Source organism: Triticum dicoccoides, chromosome 1B, assembly GCF_002162155.2.
Source record: "Triticum dicoccoides isolate Atlit2015 ecotype Zavitan chromosome 1B, WEW_v2.0, whole genome shotgun sequence".
NCBI classification, from domain to species: Eukaryota; Viridiplantae; Streptophyta; class Magnoliopsida; order Poales; family Poaceae; genus Triticum; species Triticum dicoccoides.
The window spans coordinates 655,580,865-655,593,466 of NC_041381.1; positions in this window are offsets into that span (position 1 = coordinate 655,580,865).

Consider the following 12,602-nt stretch of genomic DNA (forward strand, 5'->3'; position numbering starts at 1 on the left):
ACTTAGCTAGTAACATAGCGCACTCCAAGAAAATTTTGCTTATGTGGCATGCAATTAATGAGAAGTGGTAACATAATATGTTACTGTAACATAGGCTTCCCAATACAAGCACTAGTAGAAAAAGGGTCAAATGTGAGACACATTAGTCCCCGTTTGTAACAGAACCGGCACTAATGTGTCCATTAGTGCCGGTTCCAACGGCTAGGCGGGAGGAGCTCTTTAGTACCGGTTCGTGGCGAACCTTTAGCACCGGTTCGTGCCACGAACCGGTACTAAAGAAAGTGGTGGCAGGATGTTGTCAGAGTGGGGCCCTTCCAGCACCTTTAGTACCGGTTCGTGGCACGAACCGGTACTAAAGGTCGTCCTATATAAACCCTTCGTCCACCCGCACTCTGTTCTTCCCCCTTTCCCCTCTCCATCTCCTCTGTTCTTCCCTTCTTCCTCTCGAGTTCATCACAAAATTTGCCCCAAATTTGTCAAGATTTGCAGGCCCTCATCCATTCAAATGATCACCAAGGTTAGCAACTTTTTCCTTTCATCTCTCATTGATAGATTAGCTCTTGCATTGGTTTATATAGTGATTAATTGTGGGTTTTAGTAATTTGGGAGGAATTATATGTGGTAGTATTTGATTTATATGCAATTTGAGGTCAAAATAACACTTAGTTTGCATATGTAGGTGTGGTTTACTTAATGCCTTCTAAATCTCCGTCGTAACCATCGTCGATCGCCTGCACCGTCCCGTCGCCGGCAACACCTTGTGGTGAGCCTCTTGTTCATGAAATTTTATATAAAAAATTGATGTTTGTGTGATTTGGATATATAGTTAGTCGTATAATAATTATCTTACCCGTACGTTGTTTGTTATACATAGTGCCATGGTTTTGATATCCGTCCCCGTCGGCCCTCGTCCTTGTTATGATTCGAATGTGGTATATTCTCTTTTAAAACTATTTGTTGCATTTCGTGTTTATGACAAATTATGCCCATCAAGTTGACATAGATATTTTTATCTAGGAGGTATGTGAACCGGAAATTCCAACCGACCCTATTGTCGAGAGGTTAAATTTAGTTGAAAGAGAAAACGAGTACTTGAAAGAAAAATTGAAAAGAATTGAGGGGGAGAAGATGCAATTGGAGTTGCATGTTGCCGATGTCGTCGATGATCACAAGATCAAGATGAAGAAAATGTGCTTGAAGATTAGAAAGATTAGAAAATATGCCATCGATAGTGAGGCTTGGTATCATTATGCTGTTGGATCAATTGTTACCTTAGTTGAGATATTGATCGCATTTGTTGTTGCATTTAAATGCTTTAGCTAGAGAGTTATTTGTTTGTTGCATTTAAGTGTTGTATGAACTTTATGCATGAACTTGTATTAATTTGGTCTATTTGGTGTTGTGTAATGAAGATGAGTCGGCAATGGATGTACGATGACCGATGCTCTCCCCAGTTCGTTGAGGGCGTGCATACTTTTCTGCTTGCGGCTGAGGCAAACAAGCGGGCGGATGGTTTTATGCCTTGTCCATGTGCTGGCTGTAAGAATGATCGCAATTACTCTACGTCAAGAACCATTCACGTCCACCTGTTTGAGTCCGGTTTCATGCCCCACTATAATGTTTGGACCAAGCACGGAGAAAGAGGGGTTATGATGGAAGACAATGAAGAAGAAGAGGACGAAGACAACTATCCTGGCCATGAGTTCCCTGAATACGATGATACAACAATGGGGGAAGAAGCTGAGCCGGTGATGCGGGAAGAAGCTGAGCCGGCAATGTGGGACGAAGCTGAAGAAGAGGCATCAGATGAGCCCGTTGATGATCTAGGTCGGGCCATTGCCGATGCAAAGAGAAACTGCGCAAGTGATTTGGAGAAGAAGAAGTTGCAGCGCATGTTAGAGGATCACAAAAAATTGTTGTACCCGAATTGCATAGGTGACAAGAAAAAGCTGGGCACCACACTGGAATTGCTGCAATGGAAGGCAGAGAATGGTGTATCTGACAAGGGATTCGGAAAGTTGCTGGTAATGATACAGGATATGCTTCCAAAGGACAACGAATTGCCCGAGAGTACGTACGAAGCAAAGAAGGCTGTCTGCCCTCTAGGGTTAGAGGTGCAGAAGATACATGCATGCCCTAATGATTGCATCCTCTACCGCGGTGAGTACGAGGATTTGAACGCTTGCCCGGTATGTGGTGCATTGCGCTATAAGATCAGCCGCGATGAGCATGGTGATGTCGAGGGCGAGCGCCCCAGGAACAAGATTCCTGCCAAGGTGATGTGGTATTCTCCTATAATACCACGGTTGAAACGTTTGTTCCAAAGCAAAGAGCATGCCAAGGCGATGCGATGGCACCGAGAAGACCGTAAGAAAGACGGAAAGTTGAGAGTACCCGCTAACAGGTCGCAGTGGAGAAAAATTGAAAGAAAGTACGGGAAGGAGTTTGCAGATGACGCAAGGAGCGTATGGTTTGGTCTAAGCGCAGATGGCATTAATCCTTTTGGGGAGCAGAGCAGCAACCATAGCACCTAGCATGTGACTCTATGTTTGTATAACCTTCCTCCTTGGTTGTGCATGAAGCGGAAGTTCATTATGATGCCAGTGCTCATCCAAGGCCCTAAGCAACCCGGCAACGACATTGATGTGTACATAAGGCCATTAGTTGAAGAACTCTTACAACGGTGGAATGGAACAGGTGTACGTGCGTGGGATGAGCACATGGGGGAAGAATTTGACCTAAAGGAATTGTTGTTCGTGACCATCAATGATTGGCTTGCTCTCAGTAACCTTTCAGGACAGACAAACAAGGGATACCGCGGATGCACGCACTGTTTGGATGATACCGACAGTATATATTTGAATAGTTGTAAGAAGAATGTGTACCTGGGACATCGTCGATTTCTTCCGAGCAGGCATCCCGTAAGAAAGAAAGGCAAGCATTTCAAAGGTGAGGCGGATCACTGGACGAAGCCTCGCCACCGTACTGGTGCTGATGTACATGATATGGTCAAGGATTTGAAGGTGATATTTGGAAAGGGTCCTGGCGGACAACCTGTTCCGAAGGACGCTGACGGACGTGCACCCATGTGGAAGAAGAAATCTATATTTTGGGACCTGCCATATTGGAAAGACCTAGAGGTCCGCTCCGCACTCGACGTGATGCACGTGACGAAGAATCTTTGCGTGACCCTGCTTGGCTTCTTGGGCATGTATGGAAAGACAAAAGATACACCTGAGGCACGGGAGGACCAGCAACGTATGCACGGAGAAGACGACATTCATCAGGGTCATGCAAGCTACGCTCTTACCAAAGAAAAGAAGGAAATCTTCTTTGAATGCCTGCTCAGTATTAAGGTACCGTCTGGCTTCTCGTCGAATATAAAGGGAATAATAAACATGGCAGAGAAAAAGTTTCAGAACCTAAAGTCTCATGACTGCCACATGCTTATGACGCAACTGCTTCCGGTTGCATTGAGGGGGCTTCTACCGGAAAATGTTCGATTAGCCATTGTGAAGCTATGTGCATTTCTCAATGCAATCTCTCAGAAGGTAATCGATCCAGAAATCATACCAAGGTTACAGAATGATTTGGTGCAATGTCTTATCAGTTTCGAGTTGGTGTTCCCACCATCCTTCTTCAATATCATGACGCACGTCCTAGTTCACCTATGCGAAGAGATTAACGTTTTGGGTCCTGTATTTCTACACAATATGTTCCCCTTTGAGAGGTTCATGGAAGTCTTAAAGAAATATGTTCATAACCGTGCTAGGCCAGAAGGAAGCATCTCCAAGGGCCATCAAAATGAGGAGGTCATTGAGTTTTGTACTGACTTTATTACTGACCTTAAGCCGATTGGTGTTCCTGAATCGTGACATAAGGGCAGACTAGATGGAAAAGGCATGCTAGGAGGGGAACAAATAATATGTATGGACGGACATTCTCTCACTGAAGCACACTACACAGTTCTACAGAATTCCGCCTTGGTGGATCCGTATATGGATGAACACAAGAATTTGCTACGCTCCAAACACCCGGAGCGGTCTGATGACTGGATTACACGTGAACAAACCAGGAGTTTCGCCAGCTGGTTGCAGACATGTACCATGCATGACACCTCTATTCAAGATGACATGTACTTGTTGTCCCAGTTACCATCTACGAATATAATGACTTTCAAAGGGTACGAGATAAATGGTAACATTTTACACGATCGCCCAAGATAAGAAGAGCACCAACCAAAACAGTGGTGTCCGCTTTGATGCAGAAACCAAGAGGGAAAAGGAAACATATTATGGTTATATACAGGACATATGGGAACTTGACTATCGACGTGGTTTAAAGGTCCCTTTGTTTCGGTGCAAATGGATCAATATGACACGAGGCGGGGTAACGGAAGACCCGCAGTACGGAATGACAACAGTGGATCTCAACAATCTTGCGTATGCAAACGAACCATTCGTCCTAGCCAATGATGTGGCATAGGTTTTCTATGTGAAGGACATGTCTACCAAGCCAAGAAAAAGAAAAGATAAGGAAGCGAATGCATCGTACGATGAGCCAAAGCGGCACATAGTTCTTTCTGGGAAGAGAAACATCATGGGAGTGGATGACAAGACAGACAAGTCAGAAGATTATGAAAAGTTTGATGAAATTGCTCCATTCACAGTGAATATTGACCCGAGCATCCCGTTAAATGATGAAGATTTTCCATGGTTACGGCGCAAAGGGACACACGCGAAGAAAAAGTTTCACACCCAAAGATCTGAGATGTGATCGGCTTCACTATCATCACTTTCTTCTGTGTTTCACACCCAGAGGGGAATCTCTGTAATAGTTAGGGTAGTTATGTGTTTTGGCATTTGAAATGCGAAGAAATTTTATGTGCAAACAAATTCTTTCATGCCTTTACTGATTTTTAAAGTTAAGTTATTCACAAACTAGTGATTCACACTAATTTCAAATAATTCAAAATTTAAACTGTTCAAATTTGAAAACTACGGGCACTAACAGAAAGTTTGTAATTTTTTGTACCTAAAGCAAAAATATTCACAAAAAAACTCTAAATACACAAAAAAATAACACAAAAATAAATAAAGCAAAAAAATAAAAAAAAACCCGCCTACTAGGCCAGAGCGGCCTGCATACGACTAGAAACCCAACCTGTTTTGGGCCAGGATGCAGGCCCGCAAAGGCAAAGTGGGTCCACAGGGCAGCAAAGAACACGTAGGCCCAGTAGGCCTGCTTTGGAGAGGAGCTCGAGAGAGCGACCGCAAGGGGGTTTATAAACCAGTGCGGTCGCCCCTCGGCTAGCGAGGTGGGACTAAACTTGCCGCACTGCACCTGCGCCAGCGCACCCCCTTTAGTACCGGGTCGTGGCGAAGGGTCAAATGTGAAGCACAATAGTGCCGGTTGGAATTTCAGCCGGCACTAATGTGTACACTAGTGCCGGTTCGTGGCGGCGATCAATAGCACCGGTTCGTGGCGAACCTTTAGTACCGGTTCATTCCACGAACCGGTACTAAAGAGGCTGTGTCAGCCTCCAGTCAGGCTATGGCCCCACCATCACCATTTAGTGCCAGTTCGTACCACGAACCGGTACTAATGAGGTTGTGTCAGGTAAGGCTGGGGCCCACGAGCACCTTTAGTATCGGTTCATGGATGAACCAGACGTAAGCTGTTTTTTAGTCCCACCTCGTGAAGTGAGAGGGACTAGGAGCGGTTTATAAGCCCTGAGTGCAGAGACGATGAAGAAGAGGCTCAATGCTCAAGTTGCTTAGCTTCAAGCCTTCAGGAATACGGTAGACTGCACGGAGTTATGCGCGGTGCAGTTTACACTATTCCGAAAGGCTTGAAGCAAATTAACGAGCATTGCACCTCTTTTTTATTTTTAATAACTTATTACAACTCCGGACTTCTTCTGTCATGGCAAAAACTAATTGCACGTCGACATTTCTTTTTTTTTATGTTATAACTCCAGATTTTGACCATCAAGTTTTGCAGAAAAGAAAAAATAGCAGAAAAGAAGAAAAACTATAGCTGAAAAGAAAAAAACTATATAAAAAACTACTCAAAAATAAATAGAAGAAAATAAATATAGCAGAAAAGAAAAAACTACTCAGAAATAAAAAGAAGAAAAAATAAAGCAGAAAATAAAAAAAATTATATTTGCTATTTTTCAATCGTTTACAAAATGATCGTGAAATTGAAAATCACTACAAAATGAACTCTGAAAATGTTAAATTTTGGCAAATTAGATGAAAAACTACTCACAAATAAATAGAAGAAAATAAATATAACAGAAAAGAAAAAACTATACAAAAAACTACGCAAAAATAAATAGAAGAAAATAGAGCGGAAAAGAAAAAACTATAAAAAAAACTGGGGCGCTGCCCTGTGGGCCTGATAGGCCACAGGTGTGTAATTACAGGCCTTAAAGGCCGAGCAGACTCACAGGACAGCGCGCAGAGTTTAGGCCCACAAACCTGCTATATAGAGGAGTTCGAAGTGGTAGCCGTGACTGGGTTTATAAACCAGTGCGGCTGCCCTTCGCCCGGCGAGGTGGGACTAAACTTTGGAGTGACAGCGCGAGGCCTTTAGTACTGGTTGGAGCCACCAACCAGTACTAAAGACCACCCTTTAGTACCGGTTGGTGGCTCCAACCGGTACTAAAGGCCTCGTCTTCCCGCCTCTTCGCCTGGCCAAAGTAGGCCTTTAGTACCGGTTGGTGGCTCCAACCGGTACTAAAGGCCTCTCCTATATATACAACACTTGCGAAAATTTCATTCTCCCTCTGTTTCTTCCTCTGTTTTCCTATTGAAGCACCGCCCGCGCGCCCCGATCGATCGACGCAGTCGCCGTCGCCGCCCCCGTCCCCGTCGCCGCCCTCATCTCCGTCGCCGTGCCGGGCCCGTCCCCGTCGTGCCGTCCCCGCGTCGCCGCCCCCGCGTCACGCCCCGGCCCGTCACCGCCCCCGGCCGTCGCCTCGCCGTCGCCGTCGCCCCGCTGTGAGCTCTCCCCCTCTAACCCCTCTCCCTCACCCCCGGCGGACACCATGGGCGCTGCCCCTCCCCGAGCCCATACACACACACACAAGCATGATGAACACACACACACACACACACACGTACATATGTATGAATTAATGCATGTATATATTAGTATATACGTATTTTGTATGTTTAATTAGTTTAGATTATTTAGATTATTATTTTTTCACTATTATATATGTATGAATGCATGTTAGATGGATATAATTAGTGTTTAATTAGTATGAATTTTTTTATATAATGTTGTTTTTCAGTTTTTTAATAGATGTATCGAAGTTGTGTTTTCTGTTTTTAGTGTTAGATGCTTAATTAGTATGAAATAGTATATAGATTTTTGACATATGCAATGATAGCATAATTAGTGTTATATAGAAATGTTAGAAATTTTAGTTATCAAAATCCAATCATTAAAAAAATGTTACTTTTTGCGGGCATATAGCTAGTATTTGTTCTAGACGATGCCCGGCCCGCATCCTCGCCGTCGACCCGTCCGCGACGACGTCCGGCTGACCCATGTCCGGGACTGGGCTCCGCCGGGCTGGCACTGGGAGGCGCTGCCTGGAGGGACGCGCCGCTTGATGAGGAACCTGGCCCCTGGTCCCGTCGTCGACCCTGATCTCGTTTGGTGGTGTTCGCGTGGGCCAGTTTCGGTGCGGAGGGACCCGGCTCCGCCGGAGGTGGTACGTCGCCGTGTAAGGGAGGAGGACGAGCACGTCCATCGCTACATGGTTGCGTTCGAAGGCGGCAGGTTCTCCAATACCTGGCAGTTTCTTCAGGGATCTCACTTCAGCTATGATCCTGTGAGGGTTCCTTCTCTTTGAGTGTCCACCGCCCGCGCCGCAGGAACCGCGAGTGTCCTAGATTCTTCTGTAGTATTCGATCTTTAATTAGCTACCTAGCCAGTGATGTACTATTCAATATTATATATTATTAGAAACGATGTATTCGAGATTATATCTATTATTCTAGACGATGTATTCGAGATTATATCTATTATTCGAGACGATGTAATTTGAATACTAAATTGTTTTATATTTCTTTTGGATTAGTTAAATAAAAGCTATGGCAGACAATACCGACAGAGAGGGAGAACAGACCATGTTCGATATGATACGCGGGCCAGATGATGATCAGAATGAAGAAGAAGATTATGACGGTTCCGAATTTCTAAACAACACCGGAGAGGGTGATATGATATTCGATCGCGACGACCGAATTGATGAAGTCATGAACTACGATTATGACGATGACGAAGAACGTGTCGATCCTGAAACAACAAAGACCGGCGAGGTATATTTATATAAGCAGACATCTGGTGATCATCACATGTTTTAAATGACTTGAAGATATATTAACGAATCGATCTTTGTTCTTTCAGCTATCCGGATCGAGCAAATCTTCAGGCAAAAGGACAAAACGAGGCCCGAACAAAAAGTTGAAGGAGGGCGTAAAGTACAATATCGAGGCAGTCAGACCTAATGGCGAACCATTAGCGCCTAAGAAGATTGCGGACAAGTTCGTTCGCCAGTGCGGAGTTCTTGTGAAGGACCAACTCCCGATCAAACTTCAAGAATGGAGAGAGCCAGCAAAGCCACGTCCAGATGTTACTTTTGTCGACAAGAATCAAAAAGATCTGCTTTGGGATACTTTCATGGAACATTTCACCCTACCAGATCATTTCACAAAAGCAGATGTGCAGAAAGTCAAGGACGCTGCTCTTAGGAAGATGGAGGTTGCATTCAAGAACCACAAGAATCGTGAATGGGACAAGTACGTCAAGGGAGGAAGGAAGACTCCAGTATTCGAGGGAACACTAGAGAACCAACGTGCTCATTGGGACGATTTCGTGAAATTCAAGGATTCGGAATTAGCTAAGGAACGGTCGAGAATAAAGAAGAAGAATGCCGAAAAAAAGGATAAGTTCCATAAGCTGGGGCCAGGTGGCTATGCGGTGGCAATGCCTAAGTGGGATAAGTCTGAGAAAGAGATGGAGGATGCAGGTGTCACTCCGGTTACTAAGAGCTGCCCCCCAGGTGCAGGACTTAGTTCTATGCGCATGGGGGGGAGTTGGACCCGAAGACAGGCAATGTTTTGACGAAGGCAAGTCTGAAGGGAGCCGACGATGCGATACTTGTTGCAATAGAAGAGGCACGATCGGGGGTGTTCCAGCCCAACAGAGAGAACGACGAGCTTACGTGTGCCCTGGGAAATCCTGAACACCCGGGAAGAACACGAGGCAAGGGCGCTATTCCGTGGTATGAGGGGTTTTCAGACTGGAACACCGACTACAGAACCCGTGCGAGAAAGAAGATTGCGGAGGAGAAGAAGAGGAAGATGGAGGAGGAGCAGAGGAAGCGGGACTATGAATGCCTTCAAGGCCTAGAAGCAAGTCAAGCGGAATTGGCAGTCAAATTCCAGCGGCAACAGGAGCAGATCAACTCACTTACCCAGCAAAGGGGGTCTCAACAGCTTCAGCAGCTAGCGGATGATCCAGCATTGGATAGCACTGCCCCATCCATGCTGAGAAGCAGCGTGGGTTCCGCCCTGGACGATGCAATGCTGGGTAGATACCCCGTGGATGACATCACGGAGAACACTAACTGCGAGCTACACGTCAAAATAACGAACATATCCTTGAAGGTGGCGGACGTCGTTGCTTTTACAAATCCCCCCGAGGCAACCTTCCATTGCAACCCGATTTCAGTGGGCTATGCTCGTGTCTTGGTTGATGAGGTGGTGGACCCACCATATTCGGAGCTACAGCTTGACATTCCTGGAGGTGACGACGAGCGCTTTTTCGGAGAGGCCAAACATCGTATCATCCTATGGAAAAAGGATTGCATCATCTTTCGAAGGCCACCGACACCGCGTCAGCCGATTCCTCGTCGAAGTCCGCCACCGAGTCACCAGACTCCCGCTCCTGCAAGTCCACCAAGTCCGGCAAAGTGTCAGGCCACTCCTCCTCCAAGTCCGGCAAAGTGTCAGGCCACTCCTCCTCCAAGTCCGCCACAGCATCAGACGTCCACTCCTCCTCCAAGTCCGGCACAAGCTCAGGCCACTCCTCCAAGTCCGGCACAGCTTAAGGCCACTCCTCCTCGTCCAACTCAGCCCCGTCAGCCGTCTTCGCCGCCTTAGCAATCACAGAAGAGACACCCCGCAGATATGGTGCGTAGCGGTACGAGTCGAGGTAGTACAGGAAGTACAGGCGGAGGCAAGCGATGTAAATATGGTCCAAGCCTCACGCCTCTTCCGTAGAGGCCTTATGAAAAGTCCGAGGAGGAAAACGCAGCCATATCAAAGGCCGAGGTGGAAGCCCATTTTGCACCGAAACCGCCACCACCGCCAAGGAAGAAAGTGCCTGAGGAAACGATTGACCACTTCATTTGTATGGCTCAACCACCAGCTCCCAAGCCTGTTGACATAGACTATGAGCGCCACATCAGGAAGTTAAATCGAGCACGTCTACATAAGGAGGCGAGCTCGGGATCGAGCAAACAACAAGCAGCTGTCAAAAAATGCGGGAGAACCATTCCCCAGCTGGGAGAACAGGCGGCGCAATCGATCCCCTCGCTTGTTGTGCCAATAACACGTGACAGTACGCGCGCCCAATATTATTGTGGGCAAACAGTTTACATTCCCGAGGTGGGCAATGTGGTAATAACCAAGGACCATATAATGCAGGCTGAAGTTCTCAACATCACTGTTGGACAACTCCTCGAGATCGAGCCCATGCCTGTGCTTAGAGAGGATGAAATAAAACAGAAATATGTCCGGGGCCAACCTTTGGTCGAGCCAGACAAGGTCAAGAACCTCCCAACGAGAATGTATGAATTGCATCAATGGTACATGAACATTACCAAGATTTGAGATCGATTGTCCCTCATGGTGAATGTCAAGGAGGAGCATTACTTCCATGAGAAAGCTCTGTCCGTTGAGTATTCTGAACTGTTTCAGTTATACAATCAAGACGCACTCGACAAATCTATCGTCAGTTGCTATTATCTGTAAGTGATTTCTTTCTGTAATTTAAGTCTCAAGCTAGCTGTAGTGATCCTTTTGATCAATCATTACCTGTAATTATCCTCACTATATTCTTTTCTGTGGTATTATGCAGGATGAAGATGTATGAAATGAGAAAAGGTGGACGCTTTGGCATTGGGTTCATTGACCCAAACACCGTTAATGAATACACATGGCGGATAAATCTACATCATCAAAAGGACGTAGAGGACAACATGCTAGAGTTCTTGAAGCGCCTCAAATACAATGAAGATATACTACTTCCTTACAACTTCCAGTGAGTCACACTGTCTTGTACTAAAAATTCTCTTTTTTTGCCTACTAGCTAGCTACATGTTTTTGCTTACATATGCCCGCTTAATTAAGACATGCAAACGTGTGGGCATGCAGATTTCACTGGGTCTTGTGTATCATTAAAGTTGACGCCGGAACAGTTGAAATACTGGACTCAGTACTCAAAGTTAAAACTGACTATAACATCTTGTTTGGGATAGTCAACAGGTAATTTCAATCATTATAAACTATATATCTCGGCCTATTTAGTTCGTCATTTCATGATATGAACTATTTAATAACCCCTTTATTCATTTTCTTTGTCGGCGGGCAGGGCTTGGGCAAGGTTCATCAGCGACACGGATGGCGAATGAAAAAAAAGCTTCAATGGTTTCGACCCAAGGTAAGTAATTAAGTAGTACTAGCTAGCTAGCTAGCTGCCCTCTCTTTAATTATCATGCTTGATTAATTATTATCTGATCAAATTCCATTCTCGTAAAGGCCCTGAAGCAGGCGCAGGGGACTGATCTGTGTGCATTCTGCGTTTGCGAGAACATTCGCATGATGGCGTCCGAAAGGAGCAGATCTCAAAGACAGGAATGGGTATGCTTGTCAGAACACTATTCACAATTTTTACACCATTATCATATCTAGTCACACAACTAATACACATGCATATTGATCTCCTTCTTAATATTTCAGAGAGGTGCAGGAGAAGCTCCTAGAAACGGAGCGCGTAGAAGCACTTCAAGAGGAAATAGCGGGATTTTTGCTCGACCAGGTCATAAATCCGAAGGGAGAATACTATTACCCTCTACCGCCCCCATGAAAACCACTTCCAATTGTGATCGTGCTCCGAAGGCACCAATTAGGCTAATGCCACTGGCTCCGAAGGCAACATGCATATGTAGGAGAAATTGTATATAGCTATACATGTATGTATGTGTGAATTAATTAATATGGTGGTTTGTGAGACGTTGATGATATATATATGCATGATTGGTTCTACTAGAAATTATATATATATATATATATATATATATATATATATATATATATATATATATATATATATATGCATAACGTGTACAATGTGTAGTATCATAAAATACCAGCAAACGAAAAAGAATTAAAATGGAAACACAAAATTAAATGAAAAAGAAATCATAAAACTAAAAAAACCCCAAACCTTATAGTACCGGTTGGTATTACCAACCAGTACTAAAGGGCTCCAGGCCCCCGGAGCTGGCTCGTGCCACG